This window comes from Podarcis raffonei, chromosome 17 (genome assembly GCF_027172205.1).
Source record: "Podarcis raffonei isolate rPodRaf1 chromosome 17, rPodRaf1.pri, whole genome shotgun sequence".
NCBI classification, from domain to species: Eukaryota; Metazoa; Chordata; class Lepidosauria; order Squamata; family Lacertidae; genus Podarcis; species Podarcis raffonei.
Genome location: NC_070618.1, coordinates 1639812 through 1657817, shown reverse-complemented (window position 1 = coordinate 1657817; position 18006 = coordinate 1639812). Strand labels below are relative to the sequence as shown.

Below are 18006 nucleotides of genomic sequence, written 5' to 3'. Positions count from 1 at the left end.
GTATATTCCTGGAAGAATATACTACAGTCACATCAGCAGAAGTCCTGACAAGTTATTCTATATTAAAAGTGATCACATCCGACTCGTCAAATGAAAAGCCAGCAAGTCTTGTCTTCTGGCTGAATAAATGGACCTACAATAGACTTTTGACCCTATAACTGAAATGTTGCATTCTTTGAAGATGCAATATAACAGCAACAGCACAGCAGCTGATACGTTGATCTAAATTCAGTTAATGAGTTTGTGTGTTAGAACCTGTTCTACTACGATTATCTTCAATCAGGAAGATTGTGTCCAATATTTTATTAATAAATTTCAAATATTTGTACATAGGAAAGAATAATATATCAAATAATTATATAAATAGAACAGTGTTGTTGTATGAATGGGTGGCAAACAAAGTTAAAAGAATGGAAACTTAAACACTAATACAGTGGTGGAATAAACAAAATTATGAAAAGTAGCAACAAGCTAGACAGAGCAAGAGCAACTATGGATGGCCGGAAAATGCCAGGTGCAATGCTGGGATTCCATTCCATGGACGGCAGCAGTCTTCAAAATCCTCTATGGACGAGGTTAACCAGACCTTTAGTTTAACCACTTCTTCTAGCAAAACCCTCAGGTCCATGCTCCTCTTTGTAATTCCAGCATATGTTGTTGTTGTTTAGTCGTTTAGTCGTGTCCGACTCTTCGTGACCCCATGGACCAGAGAACGCCAGGCACCTCTGTCCTCCACTGCCTCCCGCAGTTTGGTCAAACTCATGCTGGTAACCTCGAAAACACTATCCAACCATCTTGTCCTCTGTCGCCCCCTTCTCCTTGTGCCCTCCATCTTTCCCAACATCAGGGTCTTTTCCAGGGAGTCTTCTCTTCTCATGAGGCGGCCAAAGTACTGGAGCCTCTGCTTCACATTCCAGCACATAGCCCCTTGCATACTGTTCAGATCTTTGAGGACTCAACTCTTTCAATCGAAGGTTGCTCTGAGCAGATACATCTGGGCTCACCTTGGAACTGCTGGAACTGACTTAGCTGCCTCTCCAGTGCCTGGTTGCGGTAGTACATCTCCACATACCTGCCTGCATCTCCCGCTGATAGCGCAGGGCTATTTTCTTCTCCTCTTCCCAAGTTTTCCGCTGCTGCTCAAAGTTTGCCTCTTGCACCTGGGCCTGGCGCCTCTCGCGCAGCAATTCTCCCCGTAGCCATTCAGCGCCCTCTGCACTCCCCCCCTGCATCCCCCAAGAGCCATCTGTTTCACAAGCCGAAACGTCCTGGCATGATTGCATGGGAGAGTCCCGTGGAGGAACAGGGGAGCCACGCTCTGGCAAGGTTTGGGAAGAGTCCCCCAACTGTGCTGCTTGCGAGTCCTCGGCTTGCAGCTCCGTTTGGACTTCCCACAGCTGTGTGTTCAAGCTGAAGATTTCACCCTGTTTCTGGGCCATCTCCTCCTGGGCATCTGGGACCTGCTTCTTGAGCACTGAAATCCCTGCAGTCTTCCGACAGACGTCCCACTGGGTCTCCTCCAATATGGGACTCAGGCACTCTGCCTGTTGGTGCTGCAGCCTCAGCTCCTTGCACTGCCTCTTCTGAAGGTCCAGCTCTTCTAGCAGCCATTTCTCTTCCTGCTCAGCTTTGTAGAGCTGCAGCTGAATTTCCTGCTTCAGTTCATCCAGCTCATCCATCCACAAATGCCATTTGTCCTCAAACATCTGTGTGAAGGGATCATCATTCTCACTCAGATTTCTCTCCAGGCCCTTCTCAGTCAGCCGGTCCTCAAGCTGCTTCACCACATCTCCCAAGGAGTTTGTGGGTTCATTCGGAGGGTGTGGTTCCCCAGAGCTCTGCAGGGGGCTCAAGCTCTTGCAAGACAGAGGTGTTTTGTCTACAGCCAAAGGGTCCCGTGGCCCCTGAGAAGACCTGTCTAAGGAGTCGCCAGTGTGTTTGTTGTGGCCTGCGGAAGCACTGAGCTGGGTTGGAGCAGGTTTGAAACGTGGAGTGTCGGTGGGGAAGCTTTGGATAGCATTTGTGCTCTCGTCCAGGCTGATGGTGTGCAGCAGGTGACTGCGGAGAGGGCTGTGTTGCGAGGAGCTGCTGGTGCTGTTCTGGGTCAGGCTCCTGTTGCTCTTGGACAGCTTCTGGCCTTTGGCTGATGACCGCCTCGGCATGCACAACAAGCTCTTCCATGATACCAAGCCAGAGGGTCTGATCCGACACTTGGCGAAGCGTCCACGTTCAGGCAATGAGCTCTTGGAGAAATCAGCTGCCTGTTGATGGTCCCGGAAATACCGCTCGGGGGACTGGTTCTCCTGGTCACTCTCATAGTCCCTTTTCAAGCCACCTCCAGATGACTGGTGCTTCTTCTCGGCCCGGGTGTCCCGCTTGCCCCAAAGGAAGTAGCCAAAAACTCCACACTGTGACGTTCCTTTCCGGAGCAGCCCGTCTGGCTGACGCATGCCACACAGACCTCCTGGAGGAGTCGGCAAGGAATCCCGTTTCTCTACTCGGCTGCCCACGTTGCCCATGCTGTCGTCGTTGTCAGGCTCAGAAGCCAGAGTGAAAGGATCAAACCGACAATGGCAGGGGTTACCGGTCACATGAGAGGCCTGTTCTGTTGCTATGGAGTTTTAAAAACAAGCGGAATGCCAGCACAAGATGGCTGCCTGGAGCCTGATGCCCGACTAGACTGGGCTGGACTCCATTCCACCACCTCCTCCTCGTCCTCCTCCTGCAGCCCCTTGGTCGGCTCCATAATCCCTGACTTTCCATCCATTTATATATTCATTCTTTGCACTCTTATTTAGTTGCAAACAAAATACCGTATTTTTCCATATATTAAAGAATTTAGTCAAAATTGGGGGGTCGTTTTATACACGGTTGGTGAATGCTCAGGGGTTCTGGCTCTGGTGCGGGCGGCCCAAGCTCTGACCTGGACTTGGGTTCAGTTTGGGCTTTGACATGGGTGCAGGCGGTGCGGGTTTGGGCTCTCGCCCGATTTCTTAATTTTGGGTTCAAAAAAATAAGGGTCGTCTTACACATGAGGGCATCTTATGACTGAAAAATATGATATTCTTTCAACACATTGTTTTGTGTATGTTAATAAAAAAAAAACATTTGCAATTTTTCCAACTTGGACTTATACTGTGGTACCTCGGGTTAAGTACTTAAATCATTCCAGAGGTCTGTTCTTAACCTGAAGCACCACTTCAGCTAATGGGGCCTCCTGCTGCTGCCGCGCCGCCGGAGCACGATTTCTGTTCTCATCCTGAAGCAAAGTTCTGAACCCGAGGTAATATTTCTGGGTTAGCGGAGTCTGTAACCTGAAGCGTATGTAACCTGAAGCGTATGTAACCTGAGGTACCACTGTATATAATTATATTGTTACCTTGCTGTATAATTTCAAAAGTTCATTTATACAGCTTTTGGGGCATTACCATTGGCTTTGGTACATTGCAAAACCTGTAGTTGGACATTGATTCTGTGGATGTAATGGCTCATGAGAGGAGAGTTGGAGAGGGTGGCTGGTGGCCCCGGCTTCCACTGAAATAAATTCAAAGAATATTCCCCTTAGTAAGTAAGCTTTATTGTACTACCCAAAGGCCATGACAAAACCATTCAAACACTATCCACATGGCTTCCACTGACTCGTCCCAACTTTCACAGGAAGTCCTCCCAATGTTTTAAATTCCGCACCATGTTTTCTATGTCATCCAAGAGGAAATTTTCAGCAGACTTTTCCTACTGAAGTCTTTGATGATGATGATGACGACTACTGCTACTGCTACTACTGTTACTACTACCACAACTATTAATACATTTATTTAATAGGTTTATAGGCTACACCTTCCTCCAGAAGAGCCCAGTTTGGCAACTGACAGGGCTATTAATTAGTCAGTTGAAGATTCAACTGCAAGGCAGCCTTAAGATTCAGGGGCACAAAATGTTGGTAGTTGAGAAGAAAAGACTAGAATAAAGGGCAAGTGTAGTTTCTTCTGGTTGTTGACCAGAAATGAATTATTTGGCCACCAAGTCAACCATAACGACTGTGTGTTATGGTGTGTGTAAACGGCTGGCTGAGGCCCATTGTCTGATTAATTCACAAAAAATGCTGTGTCTGGCAAATTAGGCTTGGCGTGATCTCCTACAGGCCTCGCAATTGCAAGTTGTAGTTGCTTCACCTTGGAGTAGTGATTGTAGTAATGAACTATGAGTAGGTAGACACTGCTTGCCATCATATCTTGCTGATTCAATACTAGTACTTACCATGCGCTGCAGGTGGATTCTAGACCGTTAGCTGTCTTTGGTACTTGGCACACATGCTAAAGGTTTTGGACTATACCGTCACTTGTAGTTTCCCTTGCATTGCCTTTGAGTTTATTTATAAATTAAGTTTCTTTTGGCCACCCTTTGATCGTACAGTTCCAAGGCAGGTTACAACACAATTCCAATAAAACTGAAAGTAGGTGAAACCATCTCACCACATGTCCCATAGTTTATTGCAGAAGTAGACGAAACTGCAGGAGGCAGTGGAAGACAGAAGTGCCTGGCGTGCTCTGGTCCAGGGGGTCACGAAGAGTCGGACATGACTAAATGACTCAACAACACAGACTAAAATCCACAACAGCCTTGGCAAAATGCTAGGTCTTTATCTAACACTGAAATGCCAACAGCATTGATGCAGTTCCTACCTCCAGGAAGAGGGAGTTCCATAATTGGGACGTCGCCATATCCCATGTTACTGCATGAGCTATATCCCATAAGAACCTTATCCTTAAACATTTCATCCCTGTTTGCTAAGGCACTCGTAACTACAGTGCAGTTATCCATGGTTCCGTTGTTTTGGCAAGATCTTGTTCTCATTCTCCATATGAAGGCTGCAGTATGCCTCAAATAATTAAATAATCTACCTAGGTCTTTTATGTCTCCGGTAATCTTTCTGCTGGGCACTCACGCTCTGCAGATATCGAAGCAGAGCAGCAGGTGATTTTGTGAAAAAGATAAATGAAGCTTTTAACTTGAAAGACTATTCTCTGCTCCTCTGCTTCAATTAAAATAAAATAAAACCCAGGGCTCTTCAGTGCTCTGCAGGCAGCATTCTGGACAAAGCACTTGGAGGAAACCAACTTCTTGCAAACATGTAGAAATCCAGTAGGTGGAAAAGTAGGCAGAGTGACGGGAGCAACGCAAGGCTTCTGGGGGAACCCCGATTCAGCTTGGGATGCTTTGTGGTGCAACTCAAATTCCCCCAATTTGCCTGGTTATCTGGCACATTCCTAGTATATGCTTTTAACAGTCTTCTACCTCCGGATAGGGACACGGGTGGCGCTGTGGGTTAAACCACAGAGCCTAGGGCTGCAGTGATCATGGAGCCCAAGAAAGTAGAATCTCTCACTGCCTCCATTTCTTCCCCTTCTATTTGCCAGAAGGTGATGCACTTCATTTTATTTCATTTAGAGACTGCTTAACCACAAAACTCTCTTAAGCGGTGTCTCGTCTTGTGAATTTGTTCAGCCCCTCTTGGTTGAAATGATGCCATGTTGATGTGCTTCACGGCACCCAGCACGCTGGTCTACCAAATAAAGTTATGATAGTGGATAGTAGATGCCTGTACGAATTAGTCCTAACTAGAAGTAGACCACAGAAGGATGAAAAGTCTAAAGCAGTGGTTACAAGAAAGATTTATCGCCAGCATGTTTTCCTGATGGGAATTCTGGAAAGTACCTTGATAATAAATCTTTCTTGTCTGTATTGGCATTTCTCCTTTTCATCATTCTTGACGGTTTAAACTGGTCTGCAGGCAACTAAAATTGGGAAGTAGAGTTGGGTGCTGGGATAGGAAAGGAGGAGGAGGAGAAGACTCATGAGGGTAGAATTTTCACAGTTGCATATATTTTTCTGTTACCAAGAAGTTCTGTTTTTGAAGTGTTTCACCTGTCATTGTTCTGTTTTACTTAACATGGAGGGGGTGATCTTGTCTTAGAAAGCAGCAAATGTACCCACAGTTCTTTAGTCAGATATTTGAAGGTAATTGCTTCCTCTTTTCCTTTAGCTCGACAAATGTACAGCAAAATTTCCTATCCTAATTGTTCATGGGGGAGTTCATGCTGATTACATTATAGTTTCATTATACCATGTGTGGGTGTAATAAGTACTTCACGTATGAAACTAGTAACACATCCTTTCTTATGATGAAAAAAAATTGTATTTTATACAACTGTGGCTAACCCAAAACATTTCCTTGGTGGTATTTTATCACTCGTTGAATGAAGTTCTGTGAGTTTCATTGACCTTTCCTACTCAGTATTCTAAGCCGAATAAACATTTATTTCCTAGTCCTGAAGACATTTATTGGTGAGTCCCATTAATTTCATTCGGACTTGAGTGGAAATAAGTGTGTGCAGGATAATTGTCACCAAGAGGCAAAGATCTTCAAAACCATGGGCCGTCTTGGAGAAGGAAAAATCTTACAATACAAATCTGGATTGAAAATGTTACTCAATATCCCTGAATAAAATGCTCTGTTTTGTTACCTTTCAAAGTGAAAACGATTGCTCTTTTGATGCTAGCAGACCTATTATTCGAAGCCTTTACTCTGCAGGATTTAAGAAATTTTAAAAATGGGCTTTTGTTGTTGTTTTTTATCTGTTGTGGCTGAGTATTGATTTTTTTATACTTTGCCATAGTAAGGTTTTGGCTGGAAAAGTGGGATAAATGTATCTAAAATAAATGAAGAACCAGGCTGAGATTGTGAGCTGGGAAGACATTGGTCCATATTTTGCTCCTGTTTTGAATTTAGTAGATGTACCACATGCTGTACACCCCACCCAATCTGGGCTCAGTGGCCTACCTTACAAAGCTGTATTAAAGAATGAGATGGTATATCTGACGCACCAAGAACACTTTCAAACCACTAGAGAAATGCCTAGTAGTACTTATGATTGAGCTTTATTTGGTTCCGTTGGTAGATTAAAAAAAACCTTTATTCAGTGAAGACAAAGTTTTATCAGTTGGACTTCTCTTATTTGGGTGAATTGTTAACTATAACGGGTAATAAGCAACAGCAAAGCACTGGAATTTATGGAAAGCAATCAACCGCACGTTATGTTACACTTCCTTCAGTTCCTCAGAAAGGCACCTGCACTTAGATTTGGCAACACGCAAATGTGTTTAGACTCGGTCAGTTAAGACAGATGGTTAATCAATTTGTAAATCCTTTAATTGGTTGACAGTCCTGATTATTAGTGTTTGTCTGCAACTGAGAAACAAGTCCAGCTCCAGGTTTCGAGAGCCCTTGAATAAATAGACTCTGGTGGTCTACCCAGAAGGCACCGTGCTTGCCCAGGATGGGGGCAGCAGTGCTTAATAGAAGTTGTCACCGCTCCCGCTTCTGCAGCCAGTGGGCTGTTTGCTTTCCTATGCAATCTAGGCGCTGCTGATTGGAGCTGTGAGATGAGTGGGGTAGCATGCCAAAATTCTTATTCCCACAATATTAATCAGGACCCCATTCCCTCCATGCGCCAACATCACAGGTGACATATTTTAGCTGTCGTGACACTGGGGAGTTGGGTGGCACAGCCTGGAGCTCCACCCACTGGTGAGCCAGTGTGGTGTAGTGGTTAAGAGCAGTGGACTCGTAATCTGGTGAACCGGGTTCGTGTCTCCGCTCCTCCACCTGCAGCTGCTGGGCTCCACCTTGGGCTCCCCCGCAGTGTTGACTTGATGATGACGACAGCCCTGCCTCTGGCGTTTTGCAGGTGGAGGTTGGTGGGGCCGGGGCATTTTGTTTGTGTGTGCATAGGCCACACCTCCATTTAGCACTGCCTCCCCCATCCCTGCCAACCACAGAGGACGGGCCAGCAAGCTGTGGCTGCCATTTTCTTTTCCTCCAAATGCGTTTTGATGCTCGTCATAAAGATGGCTTACACAAAACAAACGAAATACTGTGAAAATCCCTGAAATGAGAAGTAATTGACCTTGCTGTATAATTTCAAAAGTTCATTTATACAGCTTTTGGGGCATTACCATTGGCTTTGGTACATTAAAAAACCTATAGTTTGACATATGGATGTAATAGCTCATGAGAGGGGAGTTGGAGAGGGTGGCTGATGGCCACGGCTTCCACTGAAATAAATTCAAAGAATATTCCCCTTAGTAAGTAAACTTTATTGTACTACCCAAAGGCCATGACATAACCATGCAAACACTATCCACATGGCTTCCACTGACTCGTCCCAACTTTCACAGGAAGTCCTCCCAATGTTTTATATTCCACACCATGTTTTCTATCTCACCCAAGAGGAAATTTTCACCAGACTTTTCCTACTGAAATCTTTTGTGGGTTGTTATTATTATTATTTATTTTATTTCTATACCGCTTTATATTTTTAAGGAAAATCTCAAAGTGGTTTACAGCATATTAAAACATCAACAAAACAATCCAGAATGAAACATTTCTGAAGAAAGTCAGATATAGAGTATACAGTCAAAGCAACATAATTAACAGAAAACTAAAATGTTATCTTAAAGTTTTCAAAATAAAACATTACAAAGGAGGTCAACTACAGAATACATATTCAACACAATGTTAACAAAAATATTAAACATTTCAAAAAAACAAAACCATTTCTAAGTGAAGGCGAATATAAAATGCAAATTTAAAACATCTTATTTTATGCGATTACTTTATTCCAGCATCAGTTTCCCCTTTTCTAGGTGTGACATTTAGTCCTTGCAGGAAAACAATATAGGCACAGTTACCTTTGGCTTGGTTCAGCCATCCCTGGCCAGCATCTCATTTGCACTGTGCTGCTCAGAATCACCGTGTCAAGATTCTAGTCCACTGTTTGTACTCAGAGAGATCAGCATGTGGTTTGTTGTTGTTGTCGTTGAGTCGTTTAGTCGTGTCCGCCTCTTTGTGACCCCATGGACCAGAGCACGCCAGGCACTCCTGTTTCCACTGCCTCCCACAGTTTGGTCAAACTCATGTTGGTAGCTTTGAGAACACTGTCCAGCCATCTCATCCTCTGTCGTCCCCTTCTCCTTGTGCCCTCCATCTTTCCCAACATCAGGGTCTTTTCCAGGGAGTCTTCTCTTCTCATGAGGTGGCCAAAGTCTTGGAGCCTCAGCTTCAGGATCTGTCCTTCCAGTGAGCACTCAGGGCTGATTTCCTTCAGAATGGATAGGTTTGATCTTCTTGCAGTCCATGGGACTCTCAAGAGTCTCCTCCAGCACCATAATTCAAAAGCATCCATTCTTCGGCGATCAGCCTTCTTGATGGTCCAGCTCTCACTTCCATACATCACTACTGGGAAAACCAGAGCTTTAACTATACGGACCTTCTGGAGGAGGAACTGGCAAGCCACTCCAGTATCCCTGCCAAGAAAACTCCATGGACAAAGACAACAGCATGTGGTATGTACACCATAAGGGTGCCGGTTGTCGTGATACTCTGGCTCAACACTGTGGTTTGTTTATTGGCTTCTGTGTAATAATAGAGATAGGTGCTGAAACTGATTCACAAGAGGCAGAGAAAGTACTACTTCACAGGGCATTTAATTAACTTCCAGAATTTGCTGCCGCAAGATGCAGTAATAGCCAATGAGTTAGATGGCTTTAAAAGTAGATTAGACAATATCGCGGAGAATAGGTCTGTCAGTGGCAATTAGCTATGGCAGCTAAATGGAATCTCCACCTACACAGGTAAACAAATACCGTATTTTTCCGTGCATAAGACGCCCCCATGTATAAGACGACCCCTATTTTTTGAGCCCAAAATGAAGAAATAAATTTATTTATATATTTAATTGCAACATTCCATGTGTGAGATGACCCCCAATTTTAAACTTAAAAAATTGGGGGAAAATATAGTCTTATACGTGGAAAAATACAGTAAGTATTGGGCAATTGCTTACCCGTCCTTCTTGTGGTTTCTCATAAGCATCTGGTAAGCCTTTAATAAAAAAAGGAATATGAAACAATAAAAACAATTATCTATAAAATGCTGGTAGGTGAGATATCTGTCACTCTGCTAATATAATGCTTCGTCAGCGCTGTGTTGTCTGCACTTTAGTTTGGTGAAGGCTGGAATGCTATCTTACAGTTCAGCCTTTTTCTTGATTACCTTAATAGAATTATTCGAATCTTGTGCGGCATAGTTTCACATGTGAGACCAGAGAGTGTATAGATTTTCAGCTCCATCCACACTTTAGTTCTCATCTTAAAGTTTACCCAACTTTTTCAGGCTAGCCTTGCAGGCCACACAGTAATTTCTTCTTCTTCTTCTTCCTCCTCCTCCTCCTCCTCCTCCTCCTCTTCTTCTTCTTCTTCTTCTTCTTCTTCTTCTTCTTCTTCTTCTTCTTCTTCTTCTTCTGTTGTCCATTTGTGGCACAGCACACTTTCAGTACAGTATAATAATAATAATAATAATAATAATAATAATAATAATAATAATAATTTATTATTTATACCCCGCCCATCTGGCTAGTAGCTATTGCCTCAACTTCCCCAAGTTTTTCCGCTTTAAAATATCAGATGCTGCATTCCCACCTGCCTTCTGCATCTGTTTTGTGTGACTTGTTTCCATGAAAGAAAAGAAGCATTAATTGATTGCATACTGTCTAGGCTTTGACAGAAATACAAGCAGTGATCTCGTCCATGTCACATTTTATCAGTGTGGTTAAAAAGTCCCACTTTTCTTTCGATTAATTATGGGCCTTGGGAAGTGAGTTCCATAGTTTTTCCTATGTGCTGCGTGAAGAAGTCATTTATTTTATCTGTTCTGAATCTTCCAGTGATGTCCACAAGTTCTAGTATTATGCAAGAGGAAGAAAACCGTTTCTCTTTCCGCTTTCTCCATGCCACCACGCATAATTATATGTACTTCTGCCCTGTCACTTCTTACTTGCCTTTTCTCTAGATGAAAAAGTTCCAAACACTGCAGACTTTCTTCATGGTGGAGCTACTCCATCCTCTGGATTGTTTTGGTGGCCCTTTTCTGAACCTTTTCCAACTTTGCAATATCCGTTCTGCGGTGAGGCAAGTAGTACTTGCTACCACTAGTTTGGATGCCTCATTTTGCCCGTTTGTATAAATAAGTGGACACTGATTTTGTTTTGACTTGGTTTGCAAACCATCTTGTGGGGTGGGGGGAAGAAACCCCAGCCTCTGTGCCTCTTTTGAATCAGTTGTCAGGCTGGGACAAAATCTAGATTCCTGCATTGTAAGGGATTGCACTAGATGAGGTCATTTCCGACTTTACGATTCTATAAGTTGTCTCTTGAAATGTGGGAGGCTGCTAGGCACAATTTGGGTTGAATATAGCAATTATGAGGAACGGAGAATCAACCCTCTCGCCAAGATTTCTACATTTACTTGTAATTGCCAGCCTAACCACTAGTCTCTCTCTCTCTCCCCCCCCCCCCCCCACTTTTCTGGTGGTTCCAGTAGTATCCACAGCAGTTTACAGCAGTAAACATTTAAGCCACACTCTTCCTCCCTTTGTTGTTGTTGTTTAGTTGTTTAGTCATTTAGTCCGCCTCTTCGTGACCCCCTGGACCAGAGCACGCCAGGCACTCCTGTCTTCCACTGCCTCCCGCAGTTTGGTCAGACTCATGTTGGTAGCTTCGAGAACACTGTCCCACCATCTCGTCCTCTGTCGTCCCCTTCTCCTTGGGCCCTCCATCTTTCCCAACATCAGAGTCTTTTCCAGGGAGTCTTCTCTTCTCATGAGGTGGCCAAAGTCTTGGAGCCTCAGCTTCAGGATCTGTCCTTCTACCTCTAGTATTTTGGGGGACTCTGACAGGTGTGCTGTTCTAGAAGCATTTCATATACTGGCAGGCAGGAGAGAGACCTCCCCCTGCTGCTCTGCTGATGCTGAAGCAGCCGCCAAGTTGACCAGAGAGAGGAAGGAATTTGTTGTTTTGCTTTGGATTAAAATCCAGGCTTGAGAAGGACACATATATTATACAGCCGTACCTTGGATCTCAAATGCATTGGCTTCCGAACAAATTGGCTGCCGAATGATCAAAACTCAGAAGTGAGTGTTCCGGTTTTCGAACGATTTTCGGAAGCTGAACATCTGGCGTGGCTTCTGATTGGCTGCAGGACACTGTTCTGTTCAAGAACCAAGGTACAACTACTGTATATGTAAGAAACGAGGAACTGAAGATCCTTAGAAGGAACACAATGTATATTATTGCTGTTATTATTTCTGTTTATGGTCTTTGCTGCTTGGCTGTTTTAATGCCTGCATAATTATGCTACATCATTCCTGGTCAGCTGGTTAGGGAGTGGGGTATTTTTAAACAGGAGATAAAGTTGCTCTGGTGTTGTATCTAGGTGGTTGTTGCCTCCTAGAGGGACTATGAAGACTATGAACCCACATAATGATCTTAAATGTGGCACAGTCCGCTTCACCATATTGATATTTCCATTTAAATGCAGTATACTAGCCTGTTAACGCTAACTTGACTCAGGACCAGTGTCGTAAAAATCATTGCCACAAAAGAAAAACAGAAGAGCTTTTGAAGAAGTAAGCAATTTAGTATAATATTCCTGCTGGGAGCATTCTGGGTTAGTGGAAATATTGCCATTCTTTAGAGTTTGCAGAAACCCCGAAGAGCGTTTCATCTGTAACCGATGAAATGGAGACCAGCATATGCAGAAGAGATGATGCTTTGCCCACTGGGAACAGCACTTCTGTTATTAATCTAAGATAATGCTGCTTTTAAAGGAGCTATTGTCATGGGAAGCGAAGATTAAATAATGTCTGGCTTAAAAATTGCAGCCTGAACCTTTCAGGGGGAGGTATCAGAATTCAATCACTCTTAAAATGCTGCAGCACTGTTGACAAAGTTGTTGAAAGATAAGTGCCATGGAGTCATTGCTCTGATTGCTAGTTTGTACTGTATATTAGATTAATGAATGTATTCTTGCTATAATCCACACTGGAAATGTTAGAATCTTTTGAAGTATAGTCAGTTCGCCTGTTTCAGTTTACATTCAGATGCTGGGATTACTCCAAATCTGAATCAACATGCTGGAGGTTCCTTGGTGGTGCTGAATATATATATATATATATATATATATATATATATATATATATATATATATATATATACACACACACACACACAGTGCTTTCATGGGCCAAATCCCACTTTGTCAGATGAATTTGTTCAACTTTAATGTGCCACAAGACACTTGGTGTTGTTTTTCACTGCGACAGGCTAACCTGGCTACCCAACTGCAATTCCCCCCTGTGCTTTAGGTACAACATGGGGCAGTATTTGTAGAGGTGTTAAAAGAGCCCATTGGGATTCGTGACTCCAGCAGTGGCTCAGAGTTTCAGAACGATCCGTGGTATCGTGATACTGTCATACATTTTAGACACAAAAGGAAGCAGCCGTTGTAGCTTAAAAGTTGTAACTAGGAGGTAGGCAGTGCATTGGACCACCCCATGAAGGTTCTAATTAAGGCTTGGTGGAGGTGCAAGGAAAGGTTATCTACAGGGCACAATAATAAGGCTAAATATTGGGGGGACAGGTCCCTTAAGCATATATTGACCACAAAAGTCTTCAGACACTCGTCTTTTTAAGAGGGTGAGCAAAGTGGGTCTGAATTCCATTCCTACATGCAGAGCCGTTTGAAGCCACCAGAGATTATTGCCCTTGCCTTCTAAATAAATAAATTTGAATGCTTTCCCTGCGTTCTTAAATACAGTTGGCTGGCCTTCCCCACGATGATGATAGTGATATTAGTTCTTACTCTTCATTGTATTAATAACCTGCCCTTCAACAAGAATGTTTCCAGGGCAGTGCACAAACAGCTGATTAAAATACAGCACAGCGAAGATACAGCAATAAATACGATAAAACAGCAATTCCAGAGCAGAAGCTATCAGCTCTTTAAGTCGGCTATCTCCATAGGCCTGAAGGAAAAGATACAGTTTAGCGTGACGCTGAAAAACAGGTGCGAAATTATGGATAATCTCTTTCATCCAGGTGCATCTTAAACTGACCGGGCAATATATATGTGGACTGCCCTCGGATCAAGACCTTTCAGTTCTCAGAAGTTCTTAACCTAGCTCAATTTTGTCATCTGAACTAGCCAGATGTTTAACTGATAATCACAGCCAGTCCACCATTTGAAAAATAAAACATTAGAGCTGACTTGCCACCAAATGGCAACTAGACATTCCATTTTGGCGACTAACCTTGGTTTAAGGAGCCATTTGGCACCTAGCTTATATATATGAGTTTCTAATACTCCTGAGGAGACTTCCAAGGGCCATACGGAGAGCCCTCAGTCCCACTCCTGACATATCCACCTCACTAGTTTTTACTGGCCATCAAAGTCAGGAATCAAGAGAACACATGGTAGGCCAGCCAGACCTCTGAAATAAGCCTGCCCACCCCTTAGGCCATATTGTGCTGAAGATCCAAGACCAGAGGCTTCTCTGAACACCTCTACTCGAACTGCTTTAATTTAGAATACTTCCATCCTGTTTTAGAACTATCAGAAAGACTCAGAGCACACACAAATCTAGTCCAGGAACAGAAATCACATGGTGTCCACATGGAATCAGGTTTAATGCAGGCAACATTTCCTGCCTTTGTTCTTGACCTTCCTTGGTGTCGCATCAGAACCTTCAGTGGGGCTGAGCAGCTGGATCTCACTCAGCCCACAATGGGAGCAGAGCTTCCCTTGCTGGCACTGGGCAGATGCCAGGCAGCAGTTCCCTGGGCCTTAATAGCTAGGACGCAGGTGGCGCTGTGGGCTAAACCACAGAGCCTAGGAATTGCCGATCTGAAGGTCGGCGGTTCAAATCCCCCCGACGGGGTGAGGTCCCATTCCTCAGTCCCTGCTCCTGCCAACCTAGCAGTTCGAAAGCACGTCCAAGTGTGAGTAGATAAATAGGTACCGCTCCGGTGGGAAGGTAAACGGCGTTTCCGTGCACTGCTCTGGTTCGCCAGAAGCGGCTTAGTCATGCTGGCCACATGACCTGGAAGCTGTACGCCGGCTCCCTCAGCCAATAAAGCGAGATGAGCGCCGCAACCCCAGAGTCAGTCACAACTGGACCTAATGGTCAAGGGTCCCTTTACCTTTACCTAGTTAACTGTTGGTATCTGATTGCTGACAGAAGCGTGTGTTGTGCGTGAACCGAATAGGAACGTGAAGATGGCTGCTTGAAACGTCATCTAGTCTACGTTATGAGATGGCTTAGATAGATACCGTTTTGCCATGAAATCTTTACCTTTCTAGCCTGGCTTTAATCTGAATGAGGAATGTTTTTCTTAGCAAGGCTTAAATCACCTCTGCTGCTAAGTCTGTATTATTCTAGCAAACACATGCTATCCAGAAATCGTTTCCATTAAGGTGCAGGCATTTTCTGCAAAGCTACTTTAAGTAATTGGATCCTGCTTGGGAGCAGGAATAAGTCTCTATGTCAGCCGCTCTAAATCTTCTGAGGCTGGTAGGAGGGAAGAACGTTGCTGGAGTCATTCAGTCTGCTTTTTTGAAGTTCCATGTTTTCAGACAGGAACGCTAGATTTTATACAGAGCTTTCTAGCTTCAGGTGGGTGGTTTCCCCCTTTCCCAAGAAAAAGGTCTATTTTCTTATTAGTCTATAACACAACAGTAGTGAGCATGGGCTTCAGAGATACAGTCATACCTCGAGTTGAATGCGCTTCGGTTTGAGCGCATTCGAGTTGTGCTCCACGGCAACCCGGAAGTAACGGAGCGCGTTACTTCCGGGTTTCGCTGCTCGCGCATGTGCAGACGCTCAAAATGACGTTTCGCGCATGCGCAGAAGTGGTGAAACGTGACCCGCGCACTCACAGACGTGCCGTCGCGTCTTGCGTTTCATTTGGGATGTTAATGGGGCTCCGGAACGGATCCCATTCGCATCCCGAGGTACCATTGTACTACATTCTGATATTTAACGGTAGCTCTGAGCTCTGCAACCCCTTCTTCTTGACATGACGGCCGGACTAGGCCTATGTAAAATGCTGCAATTCATATTCCAGGACCCATGGCGCAGGCGTGCATTACTTGACTCCATTGGCACACAAGTAAGGGGGGAAGTAGTGGGAGCCAGTGGCGGAAAAGTAGCTGCTGCCGAGTGATCACAGGATGCTAATGTGGTTTACGTTGAGTGCAAGTTTCTGGCATGAAGAATGGCATTCACGTTGTACTGCAGGCTGTATTCAGAGAAGAAATTTTCATTGCACACAAGAATGAAGAGCTCCTTTTGTATTTGACAAACAACTCTTTTAGGTTGATGCAAGGACACTGTTTGTTTGTTTGTTTGTTTGTTTGTTTGTTTAAAAAACCCAAACCTGAAGGCAAAATCTTACTTGTGCTCAGTAAGATTTTGAAAATCACAATAATGTTCCTTAGATCATGTGAGGAGATATATAATCAAGTTGCTGCTATGCTGCATATTTTTGATAGAAAGAAAATGATTCCTGTGTACAAACCATACCATCTATTTTGTCAATGACATGTAGGATTCGTTATCCATAGTTCTGCGATTGTACAGCCAAACTGAGCACATCAGTGAATATGAGATGGTGTGTGCATTTGAGACCAGAGCTTGAAATGTATTCAGACCATAAATACAAAACCTGGCATCAGGCATGACTAAAATACTTGTCAAAGAGACCCTTCTCCTGTAAGGTTGCCAACGCTCCAGATGTTGTCATCAAGCTAGGCTAAATTGCATTCAAATCCTGATCATAAAAATATCTGGGAGGTGAGGACAGACCTGCTGAAATAGATGAGGAAAGGGAAGTACACAGAGATGGATTGTTGAAAAAATAACCTATATTCACAAAGATGGCCAACGTTTCCAAGTTTTGTTTCAGCTCATTATCATCTGCTCATCCAGAGAGGCAGCTGTTACATTGGCTAAATTCAGACACCAGGCTAAGCTATGGTTTCCACTAGTGATGTCACTGATTTCTTTATTTCCTGACTAAGAAACACAAATTTTTGGCAAGTATGAGGCACGTGTTGCAGTATTACAGGTTTTTCTTAATGTTAGATCAGCAACAGCAGCAGCAAAAACACCAGATAGCTTGGGAGAGGCTTTTGCATGGCTTTCCACCCAGCACATGGGTCATCAACCTCTTTGGTGCCATGATCACACTTGCAAACTGGAGAAATTCTCTTGGGCACTACACCCATAACCATCCATCCTACGCAGTAGGGATCACATTGCAATCTGTTGTATTGGCATTGACACAACCTACAGGCCTGAGAGGAGCTGAACCTTCTGGTGGAGTCAAAACATGGTCATTAAAAATGTATGTATCCCTTTAACCCTTGTGCTCAGTAAAGAACTTGTTATGCCAGGAAGTAGAAAAAGGCGGGTTTATTACACCTTTAGACAGCGAGGTTGCAGATATCTGGGCAGCAAATAAACAACTGTCTCTATTTTCCTGGGACAATTCCGGATTTACAGAATCTGTCCCAGTTTCTGATTTGATCCCGGAATGCCCCTCTTTTCCTTAGGACGTTCCTATTTTCATCAGATAAATGTTGGAGGGTCTGTAATCATTAAGTGCATCCACACACCTTGGTTCTAAAAAGTAAAAGAGTCCCTAACTAGCCAAAGACTAAAAAAAGTGAAGATAGAGATGTGCTACAGTACCCACACTAAAAGAAGGGTGCGTGGGCCATACCTGATATTGGAGCAAGCAAAGCACAAAGTCAGGGATTGGATGTTTGTGCCTTCTGTGAGAATTAAGCTCTCTCTTTCAATATCCTGGGACGCGGGTGGTGCTGTGGGTTAAACCACAGAGCTAGGACCTGCCGATCAGAAGGTCGGCAGTTCGAATCCCCGCAATGATGCAGTGAGCTCCCGTTGCTCGGTCCCTGCTCCTGCCAACCTAGCAGTTTGAAAGCACGTCAGAGTGCAAGTAGATAAATAGATACCGCTCCGGTGGGAAGGTAAACGGTGTTCCGTGCACTGCTCTGGTTTCCCAGAAGCTGGTTAGTCATGCTGGCCAC

General features: G+C 44.0%; 1 protein-coding gene and 1 pseudogene across 1 annotated transcript in view; one reads left to right on the top strand and one right to left on the bottom strand.

Moving 5' to 3' along the window:
• ADGRL3 (adhesion G protein-coupled receptor L3) overlaps positions 1 to 18006 on the top strand; it is a 505316-nt gene that overhangs the window by 55451 nt on the left and 431859 nt on the right. The window lies entirely within an intron of this gene.
• On the bottom strand, positions 919 to 4821 carry LOC128405313 (NEDD4-binding protein 3 homolog; annotated as a pseudogene).